This window comes from Myotis myotis, unplaced genomic scaffold, assembly GCF_014108235.1.
Source record: "Myotis myotis isolate mMyoMyo1 unplaced genomic scaffold, mMyoMyo1.p scaffold_m19_p_2, whole genome shotgun sequence".
In the NCBI taxonomy this organism is placed as follows: Eukaryota; Metazoa; Chordata; class Mammalia; order Chiroptera; family Vespertilionidae; genus Myotis; species Myotis myotis.
The window spans coordinates 48,666,454-48,688,195 of NW_023416324.1; positions in this window are offsets into that span (position 1 = coordinate 48,666,454).

Sequence of the window (21,742 nt, forward strand, 5' to 3'; positions counted from 1 at the left end):
ATCCAGGGTATGTGCCTCTTCCATCAGCTCTTAACTCAATGTCTTATAGCAGCCTATGTGTCCTCCTCCTCCATCCCAGCGCATAGTCTCCAAGTACAGAGAATGCCTTTACCTTTCACAGGACCAGGTACTGAGTTGGTGCTCCGTAGCTAATCCTGAATGAACACCGAATGGAAAACATGCTCCTAGCAGACACATTTGACTTTGGACATCACCACCTTTAACACATAGATTTGTAGATTCACCTCACAGGACATTTAATAAAGCGTTATGTGCTGATCTCCTAGAAATTGGGAGTGGGATGGATAGGGGCTACTAAAGTACTGAGAGAGTTATGTAGATAACATCTCTACTGCATGGCATAAAGGTCAAATAGAAGAACAATGTGCTGTGTTAGGCAAAGAGGAAGGAGCATTAGTTATGAAGGCGAGTAGAAAACTTCCTAAACTGAGTGATCAAGGGCATGCAAAATTTTAACAGATAATTAACTCCTGGCCTGGGGAGTTGTGTGCAGTCGCCAGTGAGCCTTGGTCATACACTCAGTGTCTTGCCGCTTTCACTTTTGCCTGTAGGAGCATGTCTGTACTGGTTAACCTTGATGGGGAGTTCCTCTTCATCTTCTAGAGCGAGACCCCAAGGCAAAGGGTCTCCAAGATAAAGCCATATTATTTCCAGTCTGTGGTTTTGGACCTGGGAGAATGCAGTCAAAACAAATAAAACATAAATACACAAATAAAACAAACAAAAACACCACCAGGAAGATGAAAGTCCCTGGAGATTCTAGGTGAGTTTTGAAGCCTCTTGGTGATTATGTATAACCCAGTCAAATTCTGCCTCCAAGTGAATCTCAGAAAATTTTACAAAGAGGCTTCAGGAGCAGATTCTTACTGAATGGCTGATTCTGCCAGTCTTGACCACCGAGGAAGCTGATTCTAACTGCTCATTGGCTAAAAACTCTTTGAGCCGGATACCATGCTTTGAGAGGTTGTGAAGCCAGCTGGTTTCCCATGTAGTAATAACTGAATACACTATTATGTACGCCTTGTGTGCAGGGTAGCTCTGTCATGATCAGTTTCACCTAGTAGGTGTTCTTGTTTTTCATTTACAGATAAAGAAACAAAGACTCAGAGAGGTTGAGGGGCATACTGCGTGCCACACAGCTGGAATGTGGAGGAGCTGCAAATAGTATCCAGCTATAAATGGCATTTGAAACTGGATTTCTTTCTATTTCACTTGGCATGGGGGAGGTTTACAAAGATTTCAGGTCAAAACCTCAGAGTTTGAGAAGGAATGGTCATTTATTAAAAGTAAAACTCTGCTCATGACAGTTATTTTCTCTGATCCTAATACCTGAAATGGGGATAATAATGACCTGTTTGGTATGTACTTTACTTTGCTCTTGCTATGCTCATATAAGACCATATAGTGTCAGATTAACATAAATATCAATAATTTTGTTTTCGAGGGGAATAGTTGTAGTTATTTCCTTTTGAAGATAAAGACCTAATATTTTTGCAGTAGTTTGGTATAGTGTGATAGTTAAGAGCACAGCTTTCAGAATCAGACATATTTGGGTTCCAGTTCTTGCTATGATAGGCAGAACAGTGGCCTTTCAAGAATAGTTACATGCTAACCCCCAGAGCCTGGGATATGTTAGGTTTTCTGCTAAAGGAATTTAAGGTTGAGGATGAAATTATGGTTGCTGGTCCACTGCTGTTGTAATGGGTAGATTACCCTGGATTATCTAGGTAGGACCAAATGTCCTTATAAATGGAAGGAGGAGGCAGAGAGCCAGGGTCAGAGAAGATGTGACCTTGAAAGCAGAGGTCAGAATGATGAAGTTTCTGGCTTTGAAGACAAGAAAAATGTCACCTCAAAAAGGTGGAAAAGGCAACGGAATGGGTTCCTAGAGCTTCTGGAGAAAAATGCAACATCCCTGTTGACCCCTTGATGTTAATCATGCAGTTTTTGAAGTTCTTATCTCAAGATAGGGAGAGAAAGATAGAAACATCAGTGTTGAGAGAGAATCATTGATTGGCTGCCTCCTGCACACCCCTACTGGGGATCTGGCCAGCAACCCTGGGCATGTGCCCTGACCAGGAATCGAACCATGACCTCCTGGTTCATAGGTCGATGCTTAACCACTGAGCCACGCTGGCCAGAATTAGTGTTGTTTTTTTATCACATTGCTATAACACCTTAACACAGACCTAGTAGCAGTCATTAACTTTGTATTATTGTGTTATAGCAGCCATAGAGAACTAATACAGTAGCTGTGTTCCTTGGAGAAAATTACCAAGCCTCTCTGAGCCTTACCTGCATTGACACAGCAAGTAACCTGCCAGTCAAGAGTAACTTCATTGTTATGATTAATATCATATAGCAATATTACTGGACTAACAGTAATTTTAATGGGGCGTAAGACCCTATGTTTATCATAATTAGGGTCAAGCTTGATTTTCCTGTTTACATGGCACTATCAGCTCCAAGAAGCTCTGGGCAGAAAAATCTGGCTGACTCATTGCAAGCCTAGTTGAACACCCACTGCACTGCATGTTGCCACGTTAACTGGCTGAGGTTTCTGCCAGAAATATCCGTTGCCTAGTTAAGGGAGTGTTCCCTGCTTTGGAAGCCTAGGCAACTGCATATGTGAAAGTTTCTGGTTTCCTCGGATTGCAAAATAAATGTCAGGGGAGATAGAAATGCTATAAAAAAGGATTCTAAGAGACAGTGCAATTAATGAGATAAAGAGAAAGATTCTTGTTAGGCTCAGGAAGCCCTTTCATAGATGCCATTAATGGATATGCCTTAGATGGTGGCATTGGCTGCATCCATGACTCCTTATATAACATGATGGAATTGGAAGTGGTGCTGGATGGAAGCCAGGCACCCTTTCTCTCCCGCATCCCATCAGGAACCAGAATAAGCTGCGTGTGTGCCACCGAAAAGTTACTTAATTTCTCTTTGAGACTGTATTGCCTCTTTCGTACCATGGCACAAATAGAGTAATAAAAAGCACTGTGAAATGTATACATGATAATGATAACTAGTAGTTATTGGTTGCTTACTATATGTAAGGAGTTATTCTAAGTACTTTATATGTAAAATCTCATTTAGTCTTTACAGCAAACCATGAGACTATTCAGTTTCACAGATGAACAAACTGAGGCGTAGTGAGATTCATTTCCGAAGGTCACACAGCTACTAAGTAGTAAAAGCAGTTGATCAATGTGCTCAAATGCCTGTCTAAGGTGTGGTACGTGGCATGGTAATGGCTCAATAAGTGTTAGCCGTTGTTATATATATATATATATATATATATATATATATATATATATATATATATATATATGCAGTATAGTTGTTAGGATTAAATAGGAAGTCTTTTTAGAAATAAAATAAATAGCATTTACGTAGCTTCTGTTTTGCAGTGGCCTCTTAGCCATCCTTCTTCTGTTGTGCCCCTGACCTCATTATGCCAATATAAGTGGCCTTCCAAAACATGAACCAGTGGATGCCATTCCCTGTCTGAAAGTTTAGATATAATACATTGGAATCTGACATAGTGTGTCATGAAAGCCTTTCAACACTGGGCGTGTGCCATGATGTAGTCAATGCCCATCTTTTCAATCCTGGCCAGAGCCCCATGTCCACACGTCAAGACTCTGTCAGAATGCTTACTATTCCCTCATCATGTCTCATTATTCTTTGGCTGGACATATCTGTACATGTTATACCAGAATACCCTTACTCCCTTTTACTGCCAGGTGAATTTATGCTCACCTTCAAAAATTAGATCCTGGACTGATGCACAATTTTTAATGAGCATCATATGCATCGTGTAAATGCCTGTTCTGCAAATAACATCTTTGTAGAAAGAAAACATGCCAACTTTTGTTCAGTGTTCTTATTTAGTTTGCTGGATCCTCCAAATTCCCTAACTCCACCCCTTGTCCCTTGCTTTCTTCATGGATGCTCCCTTGGCCACTTCTTAGATCATCTTTATCATTCTGCTTGGTACACAGTTCAGGTTCCCCTGACTACAGGGTTCAGCTTCCTTCCCAGCTGTATCATCATTCCCCTTATTCATGGACAACCATCATGGTAACATTCTCCAGGCTTCCCTGGCCTCAGGACCTTCGCAAAGGCTGGGGGTTAGGATCTGGCATCACAAGTGACTTTCTTTTGAGAAGCCTTTTCTGACCTCCCCAAGAATAGCTGTGCTCTCTTCTTCTGGCTCCTATAGGGCCAGTTCACTACTTTATTATGGTGTCTGTTGGGGTAACTATTATTCACTGAATTAAAAAAATATTTTTGTTTTATTATTTTTTAAACCTAGAGTAAACTAGGCCTCTGGACAGTAGAAATAATGTTCTAGTTACTCCTTGTCACTTAGTCTTTTTTTTATTATTATTATTAGTTAAGGTATTACAAATGTGTCCTCATCCCCCCCATTAACCCCCAACCTCCCCCCCACACACAAACTCATGCTCCCATCCCCCTGCTGTCCATGTCCATTGGTTTGGCTTATATACATGTATACAAGTCCTTCGGTTGATCTCTTCCCCCAACCCCCGCCCTCCCCTACTTTCCTTCTGGGGATTGACAGCCTGATTGCTGTTTCTCAGTCTTTGGGTCTGTCCCTTTTCATCAGTCTATGTTGTTCTCTATAATCCACAAATGAGTGAGATCATGTGGTACTTATCCCTCTCTGACTGGCTTATTTCACTTAGCATAATGCTCTCCAGTTCCATCCATGCTGTTGCAAAAGGCAAGAGTTCCTTTTTTTTTACTGCAGCATAGTATTCCATTGTGTATATGTACCACAGTTTTCTAATCCACTCATCTGCTGATGGGCACTTAGGCTGTTTCCAAATCTTAGCTATGGTGAATTGTGCTGCTATGAACATAGGGGTGCATATATCCTTTCTGATTGGCGTTTCTGGTCTCTTGGGATATATTCCTAGTAGTGGGATCACTGGGTCAAATGGGAGTTCCATTTTTAGTTTTCTGAGGTAGCTCCATACTGTTCTCCACAGTGGCTGCACCAGTCTGCATTCCCACCAGCAGTGCAGAAGGGTTCCTTTTTCTCCACATCCTCTCCAACACTTGTTGTTTGTTGATTTGTTGATGATAGCCATTCTGACAGGTGTGAGATGATAACGCATTGTCGTTTTGATTTGCATCTCTCGTATAATTAGTGACTTTGAGCAGGTTTTCATATGTCTTTCGGCCTTTTGTATGTCCTCTTTCGAAAAGTGTCTATCTAGGTCCGTTGCCCATTTTTTTATTGGATTGTTTACCTTCTTTTTGTTAAGTTTCATGAGATCCCTGTAAATGTTGGAAATTAAACCCTTATCGGTGGTATCATTGGCAAATATGTTCTCCCATGTAGTGGGTCTTCTTGTTGTTTTGTTGATGGTTTCCTTTGCTGTGCAAAAGCTTTTTATTTTGATGTAGTCCCATTTGTTTATTTTCTCTTTAGTTTCCATTGCCCTAGGAGCATTATCAGAGAAGAAATTTCTTCAGCATATGTTTGCGATTTCGCTGCCTGTGGATTCCTCTAGTATTTTTATGGTTTCCCGTCTTACGTTTAAGTCTTTTATCCATTTTGAGTTTATTTTTGTGTATGGTGTGAGTTGGTGATCTAGTTTCATCCTTTTGCATGTATCTGTCCAATTTTCCCAACACCATTTATTGAAAAGACTGTCTTGACTCCATTGTATGCTCTTGCCTCCTTTGTCAAATATTAATTGAGCATAGTGGTTTGGGTCGATTTCTGGGGTCTCTATTCTATTCCATTGATCTATATGTCTGTTCTTGTGCCAGTACCAAGCTGTTTTAAGAACAGTGGCTTTGTTATACAGTTTGATATCTGGTATTGAGATCCCACCTACTTTGTTCTTTCTCAGGATTGCTGCAGCTATTCGGGGTCTTTTTTTATTCCAGATGAATTTTTGGAACGTTCGTTCTAGATTTGTGAAATATGCCGTTGGTAATTTAATGGGGATTGCATTGAATCTATAAATTGCTTTGGGTAGTATGGACATTTTGATGATGTTGATTCTACCAATCCATGAACACGGTATATTCTTCCATCTGTTTATGTCTTCCTCTATCTCTTTTTTCAGTGTCCTGTAGTTTTCAGCATATAAGTCTTTTACCTCCTTAGTTAAGTTTATTCCTAAGTATTTTAATTTTTTTGGTGCAATGGTAAATGGGATTGCTTCTGTAGTTTCACTTTCTCTAAGTTCACTATTGGTGTAAAGAAATGCCATGGATTTCTTAGCATTAATTTTGTATCCTGCTACATTGCCGAATTCATTTATTAAGTCTAATAATTTTTTGATGGAGTCTTTAGGGTTCTGTATGTACAGTATCATGTCATCTGCAAATAAGGACAGTTTTACTTCTTCTTTTCCAATCTGGATGCCTTTTATTTCTTCTTCGTGTCTGATTGCAATGGCTAGTACTTCCAGTACTATGTTGAACAGGAGTGGTGAGAGGGGGCATCCCTGTCTTGTTCCTGTTTTTAGGGGGAATGGTTTTAGTTTTTGCCCATTGATTATGATGTTGGCTGTGGGTTTGTCATATATGGCTTTTATTATGTTGAGGTATGATCCCTCAATTCCTATCTTGCTGAGAGTTTTTATCAAGAAAGGGTGTTGGATTTTGTCAAATGCTTTTTCCGCATCAATTGATATGACTATGTGGTTTTTTTCTCTCAATTTGTTTATGTGATGTATCACGTTTATTGATTTGCGGATATTGTACCATCCTTGCATCCCTGGGATAAATCCTACTTGGTCATGGTGTATGATCTTTTTGATGTACTGCTGGATCCGATTTGCTAGGATTTTGTTGAGGATTTTGGCATCTATGTTCATGAGGGATATTGGTCTGTAATTCTCTTTCATTGTATTGTCTTTATCTGGTTTTGGTATTAGGGTGATGTTGGCTTCATAGAATGAGCTGGGAAGTGTTCCTTCCTCTTGGATCTTTTGACATAGTCTGAGGAGGATAGGTTTTAGGTCTTCCTTGAATGTTTGGTAAAACTCCCCTGTGAAGCCATCTGGCCCTGGGCTTTTGTTTGCTGGAAGCTTTTTGATTACTGCTTCGATTTCCTCCATAGTTATTGGCCTATTGAGATTTTTAGATTCTTCCTGGTTAAGTTTTGGAAGGTTGTATTTATCTAGGAATATGTCCATTTCCTCCAGGTTGTCTAGTGTGTTGGAGTAGAGTTGTTCATAGTATTTTCTAACAATCCTTTGTATTTCTATGGGGTCTGTTGTTATTTCTCCTCTTTCATTTCTGATTTTGTTTATTTGGGTCCTCTCTCTTTGTTTCTTGGTGAGCCTGGCTAGAGGTGTATCAATCTTGTTTATCCTTTCAAAGAACCAGCTCTTGGTTTTGTTGATCTTTTGTATTGTTTTTTTGGTCTCTATGTCGTTTATCTCCACTCTGATCTTTGTTATTTCCTTCCTTCTGCTTACAGTGGGCTTTTTTTGTTGCTCCCTTTCTAATTCTTCGAGTTGTAGAGTTAGGTCATTTATTCTCATTGTTTCTTGTTTCTTGCAGTAGGCTTGTAGAGCTATGAACTTCCCTCTCAAGACTGCTTTTGCTGTGTCCCATAGGTTTTGGATTATTGTGTTTTCATTGTCATTTGTTGCCATGATGTTTTTTATTTCTTCTTTGATCTCACTGGTGACTCAGTCGTTGTTTAATAGCATGCTATTTAGTCTCCATGTGTTTGATTTTTTTGGATTGTTTTTGTTGTAGTTGATTTCCAGTTTTATGCCTTTGTGGTCTGAGAAGATACTTGATATGATTTCAATTTTCTTGAATTTGAAGAGACTTTGTCTGTGACCCAATATATGGTCTATCTTTGAAGATGACAAATGTGCACCTGAGGAGAATGTATATTCTGTGGCTTTGGGGTGAAATGTTCTGAAGATGTCAATTAATTCCATCTGATCTAGTGAGTCATTTAGGATTGATGTTTCTTTGCTGAGTTTCTGTTTAGAGGATTTGTCCAGTAGAGATAATGGGGTGTTAAGGTCCCCTACTATGATTGTATTGCTGTCAATCTCTCCCTTGATCTTCTCCAGAAGATTTCTTACGTATTTGGGTGCTCCTATATTGGGTGCATATATATTTACCAGAGTTATTTCTTCTTGTTGGACTGCTCCCTTTAGTATTATGAAGTGGCCTTCTTGATCTCTTTTTATGTCCTTCACTTTGAGATCTAATTTGTCAGATATAAGTATTGCTACCCTGGCTTTTTTTTCGCTTCCATTGGCCTGAAAAACCTTTTTCCATCCCTTCACCATCAGTCTGTGTGCATCTTTTTTTCTGAGGTGGGTTTCCTGTAGACAGCAGATATATGGGTCATGTTTTCTTATCCACTCATTTACCCTATGCCTTTTGACTGGGGAATTTAATCCATTTACATTTAAAGTTATTATTGATAGAAACTTATTAGTCGCCATTTTTGTTCTTTACCACTGCGTTCCTTCTTTGTTTCCTGTTTTTTCTATTTACAGCAGACCCTTTAGCATTTCTTGCATTGCTGGTTTGGTTGTAATAAACTCCTGTAGACCGTTTTTGTCTGTGAAGCTCCTGATTTGACCCTCAATTTTGATTGATAGCCTCGCTGGGTATAGTATTCTTGGATTCAGACCCTTCCTTTGCATGACTTTGTATATTTCATTCCATTCCCTTCTTGCCTGATGTGTTTCTGTTGAGAAATTGGTCGCTAGTCTGATGGGGGATCCTTTGTAGGTAACTTTCTGTCTCTCTCTGGCTGCTTTTAAGATTCTTGCTTTGTCGTTGGTGTTTGCCAATTTAATTATTATGTGCCTTGGTGTCGGTCTTTTCGGGTTCATTTTGTTTGGGACTCTGTGAGCTTCTTGGATTTGTGTGAGTTTTTTCCTCCCTATATCAGGGAAATTTTCTGTTACTATTTTTTCAAACAGGTTTTCTATTCCTTGCTCAGTTTCCTCTCCTTCTGGCACCCCTATTATTCGGATGCTGTTTCGTTTAGCATTGTCCCAGAGTTCTCTTAGGCTCTCCTCCTGCTTTTTAATTTTTTTTTCTAGAAGCTGTTCTGTTTGGGTATTTTTTTCTACCGTGTCTTCTAGCTCGCTGATGCGGTCCTCTGCTTCTTCTAGTCTACTGTTGATGCTTTCTATTGAGTTCTTTATGGCAGTGATGTCGTTTTTCATTTCTTCTTGGTTTCTCTTCATTTCCTCTTGGTTCTTCTTCATTTCCTCTTGGTTCCTACACATATTGTTGAATTGGTCTTCCATTCTTTTCATCCACCTTATGGCCATTACTCTGAATTCTTTCCCTGACAGGTTGCTTGCCTCCATTGCCTCCATTTCGTTTACTTCCTTTTCTGATGATGCCTGTTTTTCTTTCATATTTGGGTTGGTTCTTTGTTTCACCATGATTTCTCTTCTCAAGGTGTTTGGTTATGTAGTTCTCTCTCTGCTGCGCTGATTCAAAGGCACAAAATACAACACAACAAGGCACAACGTACAAGGCACCGAACTAAATGCATTCACAATATTAATAACCCCAAATAAAGGTGACCCCCCGAGCGAAGAGAATTAGGGGATAAAGAAGAAAAAAGAGAAAAAGATTAAAGAGAAAAATAAAAAACAAAAAGGAGTGCCGAAATGAGATTGGGAAAAGGGAGAGAAGAAAAAAACAAAAAGACAAAAAAACAACAACAACAACAAAAAAAAATTAAGAGAATGAAATAGAGGTGGGGAAGAGGCTATTTGTATGGGGAGAGCGAGGGATTGGAAATTAGATATATAACTAGGGTGAAATTTAGACAGTGGGTAGAAAGAAGGAATAGGTAAAATCCAAAGCAGGAATAGGGTAAGAGAAACAGGACAACAAAAGGGGAAAAGTGAGGAAGAGAGTTATGGCTTAAGGGTAAATGTGAGATAGAGAGAAATGATGCTAAAGGAACGATGAAAATAGAGTGTAGAACACTAATCCCAAAATAAAATAAAGAAAAATAAAAAAATAATAAAAAATAAAATGACACTTGAAAAAATGGTAAAAGGATAGCAATAATACTGGTTAAAAAAATGTAGTAATTAAAAAGGTAAAATCAAGTGACGAAAAAAATAAAAAATAAAAAAAAAATAGGTTCTTGATGAAATGGTGAAAAAAGAATTAAAAAAAATATATATATAAAAATATTCGGAAGTGAAGGTGCTTCAGATCTTCCACTCTTCTTTTTGGCACGCCTCAGTCCTGCCAGGCATTCAGGGGAGTGTTGAACTTCCCTGCGATACACTGTCCCTCCGTGCAGTAAACCACAGACCTGATTTTAAGGCAGCTTGTATTTGTTTACCAGACTGCCTTTATTTGTGATCGCAGAAGAGACAGTTCGTGGCTCTGCCTCTGGGTGGCAGTGTGTCTGGATTGACCTCTGAGGCTATAAGTCCTCTCTATCAGTAGGGTTTTGTTTTTGTTTTGTTTTTTCCTCTATGGTATTTGGAACTGATTCGGGAAAGACCACTGCCCAGAGCTGGTTCCTTGCCACTGCCCTCTGTTTCCCAGGCTCCCCAAAAAGAACTTTCCCCTACAGGCTCTGTGAATGACCCCAACTGGGGAATCCCATGCACTGGGTTTAATAATCAAATGCACGGATCTAAGGGGAACTGTAACAAGAGCCTGATAGTTGTGCGAATTCGCAAGCCTCCACCTTCCAGGTCTGCGCACAGTCTCCGCGCGCCCACTCGCCCCTGGCACCAAGCAGCCAGCAGATTGGCAAAGTCCAAGGCTGCTCCCTTACATCCAGTCCAGCTATGGGCTCATTTTTCGCATTCCCTTCTGCCAGCAGCCCTGTGGGGCCCCTTCCCCACTCGCGGGTCACGCTGGTCCCAACGGCTGCAGACTCTATTTGGAGCAGATTCCGCCCCGCGCGCGCGAGTTCGGTCCTCCCTCCAACCCGAACTGCAAACCGCACCTTTAGGGGATGTCCAACCTTTCCGTGAGAAGAAGCAGTGCTCGTCTGAGTTCAGGCAGTCACGCTGCTTGTGATCCCTTGTTTCCAGGTTAGTAGCTGGTCTCTGGATGCCGGCAACAACCACCCAAGATGGCGCAGTCTCCCCTGCTTAGCTGGCGCACCATGAGAGGCTTCAGACACAGTCTCCAAATGTCCTTTTTTTTTTCCTGGGGGTTCTCGGTCTTTCCTAGCTGCAGACAGTCTCTCAGCTGAAAATCCTCTGCCTATTCGGGCTGCATGTTACCCGTTTCAGCTGCTCACCCTTATCTGCTCCAGGACAAGGCACAGGACACGTCCGTTTATACATCCGCCATTTTCCCTCCCCTGTCACTTAGTCTTGAGTGAACCACTTAACCTTCTCTTAATTTCACTTTTTTAAATGAAAAAAAAATTGGATATAATAATTATTTTTTCAGAGTTATGAGGATTAGGTATAGTGTATAAAAAGGATCCATAACAGTGTCTGGTACATAGTAAGATCTAACATTTGATAGCAATCATTACAGACTCAATTCACAGAGAGACCAAACAATTTGCTCAAGTAGAGATGAAGCGGGGGAAATGTGTTAGCTTTTGTCTTCTCTAACCCTTCCAGGGACCCAACAAATTCAACATTAGATGTGGCATTAGCTCTAACTTTCAGGGTAAGGGGTAAATGTTTGGGGTTGTGAATTTGTCTCTTTCATTGAATCCAGTATCTGGTATGTCTGGAATGGATCCTGGGCCTCTATTAGTCCATTGACATTCAGCCTTCCCGGCCCATCTTTGTGTGGTAACTACTCACTCTGCTGTCTGATTAGCTCTCCAGGCCAACTCCAACCAACCTGTCTATGTTCTTACCTGTACCGTAGTTGACACCTGTTTTTGGAAATTGCCAACTTTCTTTCCTGATGGCCAGATCTGCTCCCTTCTGGGTCTTGGCTCATGTCTCCAAAAAGCCTCTGTTTACCCCTTGAGCACCATCAACTGGACTATTGCATAGGTAGAACACAGCTCTACAACCAAAGTTGTTACTCTAATCATGACTTCCTCTCACTGCTCACCTATTGGCACGTCTAAGATTCCATAATTTTTTGCAGCTCAGAGTTTACATGAGTTATGTGAAGGGATGACTCATGTTTTTGCAAGGGTAGAAAAGACTGATGACAAATAGGTAGATTCTGATGTTCTGTTCCCTCCTTCTCAAGCCAGTTTAGGAATTCTGGTGATGGACTTATTGACAAAGGTTCTTCCTTCACTTTAATCAGCACTGTTTTATGTGCCCAGAGACCATCACTACACCTTGCAAGAGGGGAAGCTGTTTGATCGAACTCCTGATTGCTTGCTTCCTTCAATGCCTTTTAGAAAATTTAGAGTGGAAAATGTGTTTTCTCTGAGACCCAGATATTGATACAAGCTATTAGTTTGAAAATAACTTATAGTAAGTATTATTCATTAATATTACCCTTAAAGTCCACCTGGCACCTAAATTCTTGCTGTTAAGTGAGGGTTTTGTGGCAGAATAATTTTTAAAGCACCTTCATGTAATGGAAAGGGATGTAACTATTAAATGGAAAGCAGTGAGTGTTCACCCAGGCCTACCTTTTCTTTTCTTTCTAAAGAGATCTATGAATAAGCAGAGGAAGTCATCTCTTGCCATACTTTCCAATGCACAGATTGCCTCTTTCCACTGTGTCAAATAGCAAACCTCAAGTCAGGGACCAGATCTCAGCTGTAAAAATTACATTCCTCTTTTTTGTAGGTCAGTTGAGAATTCAAAGGAAGATTTTCCTCTGAGCATGAATTCCCAAATACCTTATAAGGTAGCTCCTTGAGCATTTTCCTAGTGAATTAAATTATGAACTGGAATATGTGACTTTCGTTGCTCGAACAGTTCAGCTTGCATCTCTCTTGATAAGAATGAGGAAAATTATAAGTCATAAAAAAAAAGACTGCAGAATTAAGTAGCCAAATACAAGAACAGGTATGGGTAATAATGCAGTTCTATAATAGATTTATAAGACTATACCAGGGAACTCTCCCTCTAGACATTGGTCTTTTCACTCTTATTCTACACTCTAGATATTACTGGATGCTATTTTTCCACTTGAAACTTTGTCTTTGAAATTTGAAATTTGAATTCTGAATTCGTATTATCATTCCTCACCTTTAAACTAGTTTATCTTTTTTGACACCTTTGTTTTCCTGATTGCAGGGAAATGAGGATTATCTTCCACTCTTCCTTCTCTCATGCCTTATTGTTGGTTAACGAACACATCCTGCCAGGTTTGCATTTGAACTCTTTCTCCAGTACATACCCTTCACTGCGAGATGCACGGGCTGTTCCAATCACATGGCTGAGGTTCTAATTCAGGGGTCAGCAAACAACTGCCTGTGGGCCATAGCCAGCCTGCTAACTCTTTTAGTCAGTAGAAGTTTTATTGGAACACAGCTATGTTCATTTCTTTTTGTACTATCTGCAGCTGCTTTGGTGCTCCAATGGCAGAGTTGAGTAGTTTTCAAAGCTTAAGCTATTTACTGTCTGGCCCTTTACAGAAAATGTTTGCTGGTTCCTGATCTAGTTCATGCTCTTATAACCTCTCACCTGGGTAATTGTAAACTCCTTTCCTCGCTGTTAGTCACTCTAATACCAGTCAATCCACCAAAGTGATAACACAATCCCTTTCTACCTCAACCCCAAGCAAATGCCCTGTAGTCCTTCCTCTACCACAGATTTAGGCACTGTAGAAACAATAGTGAGCAAGATAAACCAGATTCTTGCCCTCACAGCTTTTGTTCTTTATTATAAAAGAACAGCTAGGCAATTAACAGTGTTATCTGTGCTGTAACCATATGCTTATCTAGATAATTGACTGAAACGCTAGTTCCATTCCATACCAACTGTGTGACCATGAGAGATTTTTTAAGGATTAGCTTCAGTTTCCTATCTCTGGTTCTGGTGATAAAATGAGATAATCCTTGACTGTCACATGGCCTTGTGTCAGGCGCATACTCAATAATATTAAATAATAATTATTGGGAAAAAAGAGCTCTTTGGCAATATGGAACAAAAAAAATGTAAGCTAGTCTTAAATGTCAGGGGTTGGCTTTTATGACTGATGTCTTTTAAGGCTGTTATCAATAGGAAGAGAAGCAGTTTCTGAGCAACAAGGTACGGACCATGTAAAGAAATGGAGGGAGAATTTTCCTTGTTCTCTAAATGTTAAATAATTGCTGCCATGTCTTTGCTCCCCAAACTACCTTGTTTCTATTGCTAATAGAGCTATCACTGCAACATGTTGGAGTTGTGTTTTTGAGGGTGAAAGCCATACTATTATGTTTATCTTTATATTCCCAATTTTGCTGGATTTGAAGATGGTGGAAAGGGCCACAAACCAAGGAGTGCAGGTAGCCTGTAGAAGTTGGAAAAGGCAAAGAAACAAATCCCTCTCTGTAGCCTCCTAAGAAGAACATAGCACTGTGGACATCTTGATTTTAGCCAGTGAAATCCATGTCAGATTTCTGGCCTATAAATAATATAAGAAAATTAATTTATGCTGTTTAAGCCACTAAACAATATTGCTATTATGACAGCAATAGAAAAAGAATACACTGTCTCTCTAGGCACGGAAATGATTTAAAATTTTATGCAAAGAAATGATTAAGGGCTTTATCTTATTATCCCAATGAAAAGGACTTTAGAATATTGGGACTCAGAACAAGATACATTCAGTGTCAAGTTTGGCATATGGGTAAGACTTCATGTAGGAGTAAAGAACTTTAAGAGTGATTTTAATTGGGGCTTATTAAGAATGTGATTGCATATTATGGCTGGGAGTTGTCTCATGATTGAAAGGAGGGAAGAAAGGGAAGGAAGAAAAAAATGGGAAGGAGTAACCTGTAAAAATAAGTAGCAGTTTTAAATATTTTAGGGTTTTTTTTTAATTATTGAGAAGGAAGCAGCCTAAATACAAAAATAATCACATAGGAAACAACTTCTATCATTTCTTTCAGTTCTCAGTCTTTGCTTAAACGAACCCAGTGGGGAAGTTTTTCTTCCCTGTAGACCTTGTCTACGCAATCACTTCAGCTTTTAGAAAATAAATAATCCAAACAGGCTTCATAGAGAGCTTGTATTCATTCATGAAAATAAAAGAATTCAATTATTTATAAAGTCAATTATTTTACAAAGACGGTGAATGACAAGTAATGGTCAAGGAGTGCTTTGCTGGTCACTTAATTTTTTAAAAATTGTGAAGAAATGTGTGCCAGACTTTAAAATTTCACAGTAAATCTGCAGTATATTGATAAAACTCTTAAGAAGAGGCCTGTTTGTGACTTTGGCCAATCTGAAAAAGCTGAAGGTTAGTCCAGTATCACAATATTACCTGCATGAGGCCATAGGGGTCTCGTAGTTTCCAATGAGAATTTGGTGTATAAAAAATCATTCACAACCTAGAAAGTTTAGGCAGAGGCTCATATTCTTTTTCTTGGAAAGATGAAGTGCTACCAAACAACAAGAGTGGGTAAGGTAGACAAGAGGTGAGTTTTTGTGGGCATCTTCATATTGGGTCACAATAGGCAAAAGCAAAGAAATGCTTCTCATGAGCTGGTCCTGGCCCACATTTTCCAGTTTAGTATTAATGTGTAAAAAAGGTCAAAGTAGCTAATAAATTTACAACAACTTCCTCTTGCTCTTTACTAAAATAAAATAAAAGTTTTTCAAAGACTTAATAGTTATTCTCAAAATATACATCTTCTGTGTATGACATTCACAGCTTACGTAATTCCAGATGAGGCTTTGAAGGTAGTAGAGCATTTTCATGCAAAAATTTAAGTGAATAAATTTTCTTGCTTACAGTGGTCCCTTTTGAACTTCTGTTGAAAACCAATGTAAAGATGTGCAATGATATCCACATTATTCTGAATTATATTTCAGGAGAAAAGCTGAGTCTCAAAGGCTAAGAGATAGAACATCTGGTATAACACCACTAAACTATGATGGTTACCGTTTTTTTCCAGAATTACAAAGACATACAATTTCTTCCCAGTTGAAACTTAAGCTATTTATTTTTTTGTTAGAGGAAACTTTTTCTGAGTTTAGGATTTAATGACTAGTATTACATTTTTGTGATAACAGCTTTTTTTTTTTCTTCAGGTTTCCATATCAATTGAAAACTTTGATTGGGTGCAGAACATTTTTTAACCCAAAGTTTAAATAAGTGGGGGAAAGGAACTATAAGTACAAAAGTGTGTTCAGTGACAAGTCATTCGCCACCATTCCAGACCACTAGTCCACCTTCCCGTGGCAACCACTACCACTAGTTTTTAGTCTGCCTCCTAGCAGTAGTGTGCTTCTACTTGAACCCCATCTTCATTATGTTACACATTACTTTACAGCGGGCAGTTTCTGCACCTTGCTTTTCTCATTTAACAATGCACTTCAGAGAGAGATTGATATCAGCACCTATAAAAGTTACCTTATACTTGTCAACAGAGGCCAATTATTCCTTTGAGTAGATGTATCATAATTTACTTAACTGACCTCCTATTGATGGGCATTTATATTATTTCAGGATTTTATCATCACAAAAAAATTCTGCAGTGAGTGAATATACTTCAGCACGTATTCCTGCATACATGTGAGGATATTTGTGGAATACATTGCTAAAAGTAGCTCAGCATGAGTAAGGGGGTGACATGTGTTTACACTCTTAAATAGAGATTTCTATATTGTTCTTCAAGAAGAATGTGCAATTCATACTCCCACCAATGGTATATGAGACTCTTGTTGTACTGTAGTCTCTCTAACATGGTATTGTTCTTGCTGATCATTGTTAATGAGATGGGAGTACTGGAGACTCATTGTTTTAATATGTGTTTGTTAGACATTTACTCAACAAATAGTTTTTAACAAGTACATTTTTCAATAAAAACAAGACATAGATTGTTCCACATATATATCACTATGAATAAACTATCCCACAACTTAGTAGCTTAAAACAGTTTATTCCTATTTTATCTCCTGATTCTGTGGGTTAGGAATTCTAATAAAACATAATGGGAACAGCCTCAATCTGTTCCGTGATCTGGGGAAGGCTGGGGTTGGGGGGGGGGGGGGCCTCCGCTGAGTTCCTCTAATGGCTGGGGACTAGAAGAATGAGTTAGCCAGAGAGTTTTTAGTATCAGTCTGTCTGTCTGTCTCTCTTTTCTCTCTGTGAGCCATAAGCTCTTCATTTGGCTAGCTTGGACTGTCATACAAGGTTGAAAAAAATAAAAAAGGCCTAGTGGTTAAGAACTTTTCTTTAGTTGTGCTTCACAGATTATGTCTTTAGAGGATATGCATTTAAAAAATTGTTATAATTGTGTTAATTTCAAAATTGTGAAATGTTTTATTTATTGCATGAGGTCTTAAATTATAATTAGCTAAAACAGAGGACTCTGACAGTTCACAAATGGAATGCTTTGTTTTCCACTGTAATGAATTGGAGTCACTAGTTTATCCTAGATTCAGCTGAAGCTTTTCTTTCCTTAAATTCTGTACAACATTAGTAATAAAGTAATTTTTTAATGAAATGCAAGCCACAGTTTATCAAATTGAATTGAAAAAATTTTTTTGCAGCAGATGCTAATACTTCCACACAAATCCATTTTTTTGTCTTCTTTGGATTTATGCTCTGATAAGATCACAGAGAATAGTCAAGGATTATACAAAATATAATTATAAATTGTGCTAAGTGCTATGAAATGTATAATATAAGATCCTTGTGTGGTTTGGGGGATGAGGGAAAGGTTTCCTTGAGGAAGTGAAATTTTAACTGAGATTAGAAATAAGAAGGCAAAGAACACCAATGTAGGAAGTGGGGTTATAGGGAGAGGGTGGAGTGGGAAGAGAGGGAACATGATGGCTTAAGAACCTGAAAGAAAGCCATATGGCTACAGAGCAGAGAGCTGGGAAAGAAGGCACAAAATGAGGCTGAATCATAGCCTTTCATATGGATCATATTAAGGATTTGGTTCTTTATCCTGAGATTAATAGGTAATAAATAACTAGAAAATGCCTCTCAACTCCAGGCTCCAGGTTCATTGATTTGCCCACTTCTAGGACCCAGACTTTCTACAAATTAAGCCAGAAATTGGAAGGGAGAGAGAAAGAGACATTGTCCTAGGAGCCTGAACCCTGGATGGAGTCTTGGGGACTGGAAAATAAAGTTTGGGGATTGGAAAGAAAAGATTTTAGATTTGAGAGGTTTCATTTTCAAATGGTAACTGTATCAGGAGTTAGAGGAGGAAAGAGAAATAATTCTATGTTTTTCTAGAAGGAAGGGATTTAATGTAAGAAATTAGGTGCTCACAAAATGATTGTAAGGGTTTAGAGGAGTAGCAGTCAAGAATCCTCTTATGAGACTATTAATTTTAAGAGCCAACTTTTGTTGTCATAAACCAGATGTCAGGATACTACTGCTATGATGACCACAGTCACAATTACTTCACATTCATGTAGCTGTGACCAGACCCCACAGTGATTCTCAACCTTCTGGCCCTTTAAATACAGTTCCTCATGTTGTGACCCAACCATAAAATTATTTTCGTTGCTACTTCAAAACTGTAATGTTGCTACTGTTATGAATCATAATGTAAATATCTGATATGCAGGATGGTCTTAGGCGACCCCTGTGAAAGGGTCGTTCGACCGCCAAAGGGGTTGCGGCCCACAGGTTGAGAAACGCTGCCCTAGAACAAAGAGTCCAGCCACCTCAAGCCCTGACACCTGTTCGAATTTGAGAAAAATGGCCCCTCCTCCTTTTCATCTCCCAAATCTTGAACAAGTACATTTTCTTGACAGAAACCAAACTGCATAGATGTCCTTATTTGCAAGAGAGCTGGGGTTAAGCTGTCTTCAGACTTGTAATTGCTGCAATACATAAAAGCCGTGGGAATGGATGAGTCAATAGATAATATCCACCGACCAAACCTAACTCTCCTGAGACACATTGACAAATAAGCCAGGATGAGAAATGGAGAATGAGCCACAGTAAACTCCCATTGATTTCCAGAAAAAAATTGATGGCTGTGATCTGAGGAGATAACATTTCAAAATTTCTGATACTGTGTTGGCCATTAAATATATAATTCTTGGACGGGTGCCCCCAGTAGGCTGTACCTTGTTTTCCTAATCTGTTGAAGAAGTTGATAAAAATGCTAAAGAGTAAACATGGAGGTCAAAATGTTTCACTCATTGCCTGGCCAGTGTTGCTCAGTGGTTGAGCATTGATCTATGAACCAGGAGGTCATAGTTTGATTCTGGGTCAGGTCATATGCTGGGGTTGTGGGCTTGATCCCCAGTAAGGGGCATGCATGAGGCAGTTGATCAGTGATTCTCTCTCATCTTTGATGTGTCTATTTATCTCTCCCTCTCCCTTCCTCTCTCTGAATTAAATTTTAATTTTTTTTTAAATACTTCACTCACAGCTTACTAAAAGATGAACTTTTATGTGCAGGATTTTTTTTTTTTTACAAAGTTAAAAGTGTGTTATGTGTGTCAGTTCTTTCTAATATGACCAGAGTTTTGATTCACTATTACCCTAAAAATAATATATGTAATTGCCTTACTTGGGTTTATGTAATAGTGTAAATTGCCTGCAACTGGGTATGTCATAGTGGAGGAAACATGGTAATTAGCATAGAAAATGTGTGTTCCAGTTCTTGCCTCTTGCTTGGAAAAGTTAAAGCCTCCTGGTGTCTTAGTTTTCTCAGATGTAAAATTAGGAGCTTGAGATTAAAAAATGTCCCCAATGCCTCTGCTCTAAAATTCTATGTTATTATTTTCTAAATGGACTAATTTAAGTTGTATGAAGACATAACCACAGTGACACTCAAAAAAGATGATGTGTCAAATGATTTAGACTCCCTTCCGTTTAGTTTGAAGTCTTAGAGATATCTTAGACACTTTGATCTATTTTTCTCTTTTTGCTTTAAAGAAACAAGCCTTTTATGGGGCTGCTTTTCTCTCTACATCTCACCATAGATTCCTTTTCATTCCTGAGGTAAAAAACAATCAGCACACTGTCCCTATTTTTCAAGAAGAAAGTTTGCAGTCATGAAAACATCCCTTTAAACCACCCTGTGTGACTTTTTATGATGAGCAGAATGTCCAACAATTCAGCATCCATAGCACAGCCCATTTAAATTCTGTCACTGGTAGTTTGAGGAGACCATGGGAGCAGCAATGGGCCAGGTCCTCACTGGAGACAGTGTAACCAATTTGACCTACACTGGACTCCATCCACATCCATCCATTCAACTCTCTCAGAAGCCTCTTGTGCTGTTGCCAAACAATCGAACTCTCTTCCCTGAGATGTGAAGTTTCTTATTTGAAAAACCAATTTCACTCTTTTTTTTTTTTTTTTTTTTTGGTCCTTACTGATTGCAATTGCTTGAGATTGATGCTGAGTTTTCATGGGCTGTTCTTTGAAATGCAAAGAACAAAGCCTCCCAGGCTTTGCTGGAGGTGCCAGCTGTAGTCTTGCTATGAGTACTTGTTAAATGCTAGCTTATTCCATAGAAGAAAGTGGGAATTTGAATTTGTATTGGTCATTTCCCCTTCCAGCTGCAGAGTTATTTTATTTTTATTCCTGATGTGAAGATATGTTACTTATGCTGTTGCTTCTTCTATTCTTATTTGGCCATTGGAGCAATTTATTGAATGCCGTCTTTCTAGAAAGATCTTAGTCCCTCCAGAATTAACATGCTGAGTCAGAAGATGCTCCATAAATTCATCAAGCAAAAAACATAAAGCTATGGGCCCAGAATGCCTACCCATATTCTTCACTCCCTTCAAAGAAACTAATTTGATATCTTATTTTTCTGCTTGACATGGCATTATTGAAGTAAAAAAGCATAATTGGATTCAGGGACAGACTTAGAAAGGCTGAAGAGAAAGTGCTACAGGTAAAGAGGGAGTAAAAGTGATAGGGGAGCTCAGTAATCCAAGAGGCTACAGAGGCAAAGACAGTTTCCTGCAAGGTAAGAAAGGGTGCATACTTCCCCTCCATGTTTCTCCTTTTGCCTCCTACTCAATCAATCCATTTGGCTTAGTACTTCAGCATTCCCTCGATTAAACCCCCTACTCAGATGTCCAAGGTTGGAAGGCATTCCTTATGCTACCTTTAAAAGCAGTTCAAATGTAATGTATTAGAAGAGTGAGGTAGAGCCTTTGAAGGATTCCTACATACTGATAACTACTGAGAATATTACCTGGAAACTGTTCATTTATTGAGCTCATGTTCCATGTTATGCCCTGTATTAGAAGCTAGGATACAAAGACAAAAGTCTGACCTCAAGAAGCTCCCCCGATAGTGGGTAAGTGAACAGGCTATTTCAATAGGATGAGACAGGTGCTAAATTGGAAGTATATGCCAGCTGTTTGGGGAATGATTGGCCTAAAGAATACTTAACAGATGACATTTGTGCTGAATATTTGAAGGCGTACTGGTGGTTTATCAAGAGGTCAAAGCATAATAAAGAAAAGATGTGATGGGGTCGGGAGCAGAGAATTAGGCTGAGGAGAGTAGAATATGCAAAATTGTGGCGGAAAACATCCTCAGAGAGCTATTATTGGTTTGGCATGGTTGGATACACAGTTGAAGAGACTTGTGGTTATAACTACAGGATGAAATAGATACATATCAGAACAGTGGGATTTCCCCTCACTGCTTCAGTAACTATGCTGGT